Source organism: Oncorhynchus clarkii, unplaced genomic scaffold, assembly GCF_045791955.1.
Source record: "Oncorhynchus clarkii lewisi isolate Uvic-CL-2024 unplaced genomic scaffold, UVic_Ocla_1.0 unplaced_contig_2929_pilon_pilon, whole genome shotgun sequence".
Taxonomy (NCBI): Eukaryota; Metazoa; Chordata; class Actinopteri; order Salmoniformes; family Salmonidae; genus Oncorhynchus; species Oncorhynchus clarkii.
In genome coordinates, this window is record NW_027258858.1 from 8,976 (window position 1) to 14,970 (window position 5,995).

General features: G+C 56.0%; 1 pseudogene; it reads right to left on the bottom strand.

Moving 5' to 3' along the window:
- Positions 1-2,038: 2,038 nt before the first annotated feature.
- LOC139398819 (polysialoglycoprotein-like) lies at positions 2,039-5,516 on the bottom strand (annotated as a pseudogene).
- Positions 5,517-5,995: the final 479 nt, after the last annotated feature.

Here is a 5,995-nt window from a genome sequence, read left to right on the forward strand (position 1 = left end):
CACCACAGCCAGCTTCGGGAGGGCACGAACCAAGCCATCCGCACAGGAACCTTAAGAGTCCCTCAGACAGTGAGAGAGAAGAGGGAGGGATAGGGGGAAGCACAACAGGCCCACACTCATCCTCTCGTACCACCAGGTTCCCTTCCAGCAGATACTGGACTTCAGAGGAACTTCTGCTGCTATACCCCATCTTTACCTTTACCCACAAAGGTCCTAAACGGTAGAAAGTGTCCGGCCAACAGACAGACGCACACCTTATGACGGCAATAACCTGTAGTCCAAGGGGATAGTAGCACTTCACTGAGAGCAAAACAGACAGGGAGTCCAGAGACAATTACTCGATGCCGACACATCTTTCTAGCTGATTTAAACGCTGAAGCTATGTTGGTGGTGATCTCTGACTGTTTCATCCTAACATCGTTGGTGCCGACGTGGATAACAATATCTCTATACTCGCCAGTTTTAGCTTTAGCCAGCACCATCTTCAGATTAGCCTTAACGTTGGTTGTCCTGCCCCCTGGTAAACAGTGTATGATCGCTGGATGATTCGTTTTAAGTCTAATACTGCGGGTAATGGAGTCGCCAATGACTAGAGTTTTCAATTTGTCAGAGCTAATGGTGGGAAGCTTCGGCGTCTCTGACCCCGTAACGGGAGGAGTAGAGACAAGAGAAGGCTCGGCCTTTGACTCCGACTCGCTGCTTAATGGGGAAAACCGGTTGAAAGTTTGTCGGCTGAATGAGCGACACCGGTTGAGCATTCCTACAGCATTTCCCTCCAGAAACCGTGAGAAAGTTGTCCGGCTGCGGGGACCGTGCGAGGGGATTTATACTAACGTTACTATCTGTACTTACTGGTGGCACAGACGCTGTTTCATCCTTTCCTACACTGAAATTACCCTTGCCTAACGATTGCGTCTGAAGCTGGGCTTGTAGCACAGCTATCCTCACCGTAAGGCGATCGTTCTCCTGTATGAGTACAGCGACTGCAATTAGAAGGCATCATGTTAATGTTACTACTTAGCGTCGGCTGTTGGAGGTCCTGACGAACCATGTCCAGATAAAGCGTCCGGAGTATGAGGATTCTGTGTTATGCACTATAGCCCGTTACCATATGTGATTTAATATTATCTGCTGTTGGCTTGTGTGGATGTATGTATGTGTTATGCAACATAGCTGACTTGAACCATTGTTAACAGTTTCAGGGCCATGGGCCTTTCTCATGATGGAAAAATACAGAACTGTGCAATGAGTTGGGGGGGGGGGCACATTCAGAACGTAGTGTTGTGAGAACAAACAGTCTTTTGTTAGATAACAGGAGCCAGGTGCCTGATAACTGCATATTCTACACAGCTACAACGACTGACCGCTGAAGCGCTTAAGGGGCTGGGACCAGCCTCTGCGCCAACAATGAACGATAGGCTGGGTGAGTCTAAACCACGCCCAGTCTCTACTCTGACAGGCCGGCTCGGAAGCAGGAACTACTTCTGTCAGAGTATATTAAATATCTTTGTCAGGAACAAGTCAGTTCTGTTTTGCCCTGCGAGGTGGGACAGAGAGCCCATATACGAAAATTGCATTTACCACTTATTGCTTAGCTAATAAAAGCCTCATTGTGATATTTATCCTGATACCAGATTCGAATTGACGCAACCCTGACACGAGTGAAAAAATTGAGGGAAACCAAAAATATAAACGGTAATTAAAAAGTAAAAACCGTAAAGTTGTCATGTAGCAAAGTAGGCAACAAAACACCGCAACACGTAAACAAGTCTGCAAGTTGTGACCGGAAATGGCGTCAAAATGCTGTTGAGGTATCATGTGATGCTACTAGCATAAATGGACCAACACTGAGCACATGTAGCTTAAGTCAATTGGTAATTTAAAACACAGGGGTCTGAGTAATATTGCTGGCGCATGGATATAATGCAAAACTAATGTTGCCATCACCCCAGTTACTCAAGTCAGGTCATACACCTCAACTCCAAGTAGGAACCACCAAAACAATACAGAGGACACAAGTATTACAGTTAATGTTTAATTGAGCCAAAACAAGCAAATGCAGTTACACACTGGACTAGAGTACCCATGAACTCTTGCATGTCCCACGTCAGATATCCATGGCGTCGTCGCCGGACGGGCCGGTCGCAGCTTCAGAGGTGGCGTCGTCGCCGGACGGGCCGGTCGCAGCTTCAGAGGTGGCGTCGTCGCCAGACGGGCCGGTCGCAGCTTCAGAGGTGGCGTCGTCGCCAGACGGGCCGGTCGCAGCTTCAGAGGTGGCGTCGTCGCCAGACGGGCCGGTCGCAGCTTCAGAGGTGGCGTCGTCGCCGGACGGGCCGGTCGCAGCTTCAGAGGTGGCGTCGTCGCCAGACGGGCCGGTCGCAGCTTCAGAGGTGGCGTCGTCGCCAGACGGGCCGGTCGCAGCTTCAGAGGTGGCGTCGTCGCCAGACGGGCCGGTCGCAGCTTCAGAGGTGGCGTCGTCGCCAGACGGGCCGGTCGCAGCTTCAGAGGTGGCGTCGTCGCCAGACGGGCCGGTCGCAGCTTCAGAGGTGGCGTCGTCGCCAGACGGGCCGGTCGCAGCTTCAGAGGTGGCGTCGTCGCCAGACGGGCCGGTCGCAGCTTCAGAGGTGGCGTCGTCGCCAGACGGGCCGGTCGCAGCTTCAGAGGTGGCGTCGTCGCCAGACGGGCCGGTCGCAGCTTCAGAGGTGGCGTCGTCGCCAGACGGGCCGGTCGCAGCTTCAGAGGTGGCGTCGTCGCCAGACGGGCCGGTCGCAGCTTCAGAGGTGGCGTCGTCGCCAGACGGGCCGGTCGCAGCTTCAGAGGTGGCGTCGTCGCCAGACGGGCCGGTCGCAGCTTCAGAGGTGGCGTCGTCGCCAGACGGGCCGGTCGCAGCTTCAGAGGTGGCGTCGTCGCCAGACGGGCCGGTCGCAGCTTCAGAGGTGGCGTCGTCGCCAGACGGGCCGGTCGCAGCTCGCAGCTCAGAGGTGGCGTCGTCGCCAGACGGGCCGGTCGCAGCTTCAGAGGTGGCGGTGGCGTCGTGGCGCCAGACGGGCCGGTCGCAGCTTCAGAGGTGGCGTCGTCGCCAGACGGGCCGGTCGCAGCTTCAGAGGTGGCGTCGTCGCCAGACGGGCCGGTCGCAGCTTCAGAGGTGGCGTCGTCGCCAGACGGGCCGGTCGCAGCTTCAGAGGTGGCGTCGTCGCCAGACGGGCCGGTCGCAGCTTCAGAGGTGGCGTCGTCGCCAGACGGGCCGGTCGCAGCTTCAGAGGTGGCGTCGTCGCCAGACGGGCCGGTCGCAGCTTCAGAGGTGGCGTCGTCGCCAGACGGGCCGGTCGCAGCTTCAGAGGTGGCGTCGTCGCCAGACGGGCCGGTCGCAGCTTCAGAGGTGGCGTCGTCGCCAGACGGGCCGGTCGCAGCTTCAGAGGTGGCGTCGTCGCCAGACGGGCCGGTCGCAGCTTCAGAGGTGGCGTCGTCGCCAGACGGGCCGGTCGCAGCTTCAGAGGTGGCGTCGTCGCCAGACGGGCCGGTCGCAGCTTCAGAGGTGGCGTCGTCGCCAGACGGGCCGGTCGCAGCTTCAGAGGTGGCGTCGTCGCCAGACGGGCCGGTCGCAGCTTCAGAGGTGGCGTCGTCGCCAGACGGGCCGGTCGCAGCTTCAGAGGTGGCGTCGTCGCCAGACGGGCCGGTCGCAGCAGAGGTGGCGTCGTCGCCAGACGGGCCGGTCGCAGCTTCAGAGGTGGCGTCGTCGCCAGACGGGCCGGTCGCAGCTTCAGAGGTGGCGTCGTCGCCAGACGGGCCGGTCGCAGCTTCAGAGGTGGCGTCGTCGCCAGACGGGCCGGTCGCAGCTTCAGAGGTGGCGTCGTCGCCAGACGGGCCGGTCGCAGCTTCAGAGGTGGCGTCGTCGCCAGACGGGCCGGTCGCAGCTTCAGAGGTGGCGTCGTCGCCAGACGGGCCGGTCGCAGCTTCAGAGGTGGCGTCGTCGCCAGACGGGCCGGTCGCAGCTTCAGAGGTGGCGTCGTCGCCAGACGGGCCGGTCGCAGCTTCAGAGGTGGCGTCGTCGCCAGACGGGCCGGTCGCAGCTTCAGAGGTGGCGTCGTCGCCAGACGGGCCGGTCGCAGCTTCAGAGGTGGCGTCGTCGCCAGACGGGCCGGTCGCAGCTTCAGAGGTGGCGTCGTCGCCAGACGGGCCGGTCGCAGCTTCAGAGGTGGCGTCGTCGCCAGACGGGCCGGTCGCAGCTTCAGAGGTGGCGTCGTCGCCAGACGGGCCGGTCGCAGCTTCAGAGGTGGCGTCGTCGCCAGACGGGCCGGTCGCAGCTTCAGAGGTGGCGTCGTCGCCAGACGGGCCGGTCGCAGCTTCAGAGGTGGCGTCGTCGCCAGACGGGCCGGTCGCAGCTTCAGAGGTGGCGTCGTCGCCAGACGGGCCGGTCGCAGCTTCAGAGGTGGCGTCGTCGCCAGACGGGCCGGTCGCAGCTTCAGAGGTGGCGTCGTCGCCAGACGGGCCGGTCGCAGCTTCAGAGGTGGCGTCGTCGCCAGACGGGCCGGTCGCAGCTTCAGAGGTGGCGTCGTCGCCAGACGGGCCGGTCGCAGCTTCAGAGGTGGCGTCGTCGCCAGACGGGCCGGTCGCAGCTTCAGAGGTGGCGTCGTCGCCAGACGGGCCGGTCGCAGCTTCAGAGGTGGCGTCGTCGCCAGACGGGCCGGTCGCAGCTTCAGAGGTGGCGTCGTCCGAGGACACGCGCCTCAGCTTCTCCTCAGAGGACAGGGCATCATTTGCCGGAGAGCTACCATGGTTTGGAGAAGCTTGGGATTCTACTTCATTGGTCTCTAAATACTCTTGAGAAAAAACAAAAGGAACAGTTGGGTATTCTACAGCAACACATCTGTTCTACACGGTCTAGGCCAAATTGCTAATCGAATTTTGAGCAACATGAACCCAACAGTTTTCAAAGTATATGTTTCAGGCCGTACCTTCTCTGGCTTGTTTAGCGTCAGACCCTATGGATCGGAGCAAGGCCAGGGCATGCACAATGGAGACGTCATTTGATGACAGCTCTGAAAAATGTAGGTTAAGGTTTGACAACATTATTTAGACTGAGTTACTCTATGCTGTTGAATGAGTGTCAAACACAGCAGCACCATAGACAGTGACAAAGAACATAGCTAGAAGGGTTGTGGAAAGAAACACTTACCTCCAAGTCTCCTCTGCAGAGAGACTTGATCTTGCTTCTGGGACTTTCCAACAGGGTAACAAGAAACTGAGGAGAAAGTGTTGACAGAAGTTGAGTTCACACAAAATAGCTACATATATTAATAGCAGTGAAGAATAAAAGATGACCAACGCGGAAGATACAGACAGTCAAATATTAATACCCAACTTATAAAGTTAAGCATATTTACCAAACAAATCCCTTAAACATTAGTGAACCAACCTTTGACAACCCCCACAGTCATCACAACGAGCAGCAATTCTCTCACACCTCCCATGATCATGAAAATAGTCTGTGTTATCAACAGGTAATGTCTTCCCATGGCCTGTATGAGGGTTATATAGGCCACTAATGACCGTTTACCTGACAAACATGGCTTAACGATCAATTAACAAGCTTGATTGAGTTGTTACGTTCAGATAGAAATAGACCATGTAGAACATATGTTGATTCTTATCAAGTTGGTGGGCAGGCAATCTTTTCTACTCCATATATTGCATTTATATCTGTAATGATTAACCCTAATGGTCTCAGATCAGCAGTAGAAAGAAGTAGGCCTAATTATTTTAGGTGTAATCTTCAAAGATATTAGGGGGAAATAAACACTGTACCCAAATCCACGTTTTACAATGCTCCTGGGAAATGGGTAGGCCTCCACCTATAGTCCTTCACAGTTTGACAGCTGTGATATATTTATTTATTTACATAGATCACATACATAAATAAACATGTTAGCTGTAGGTAGCGTTGAGATAAAATTTCCATATTCTATTGCTACTAACATAAATCCTAATATATCAT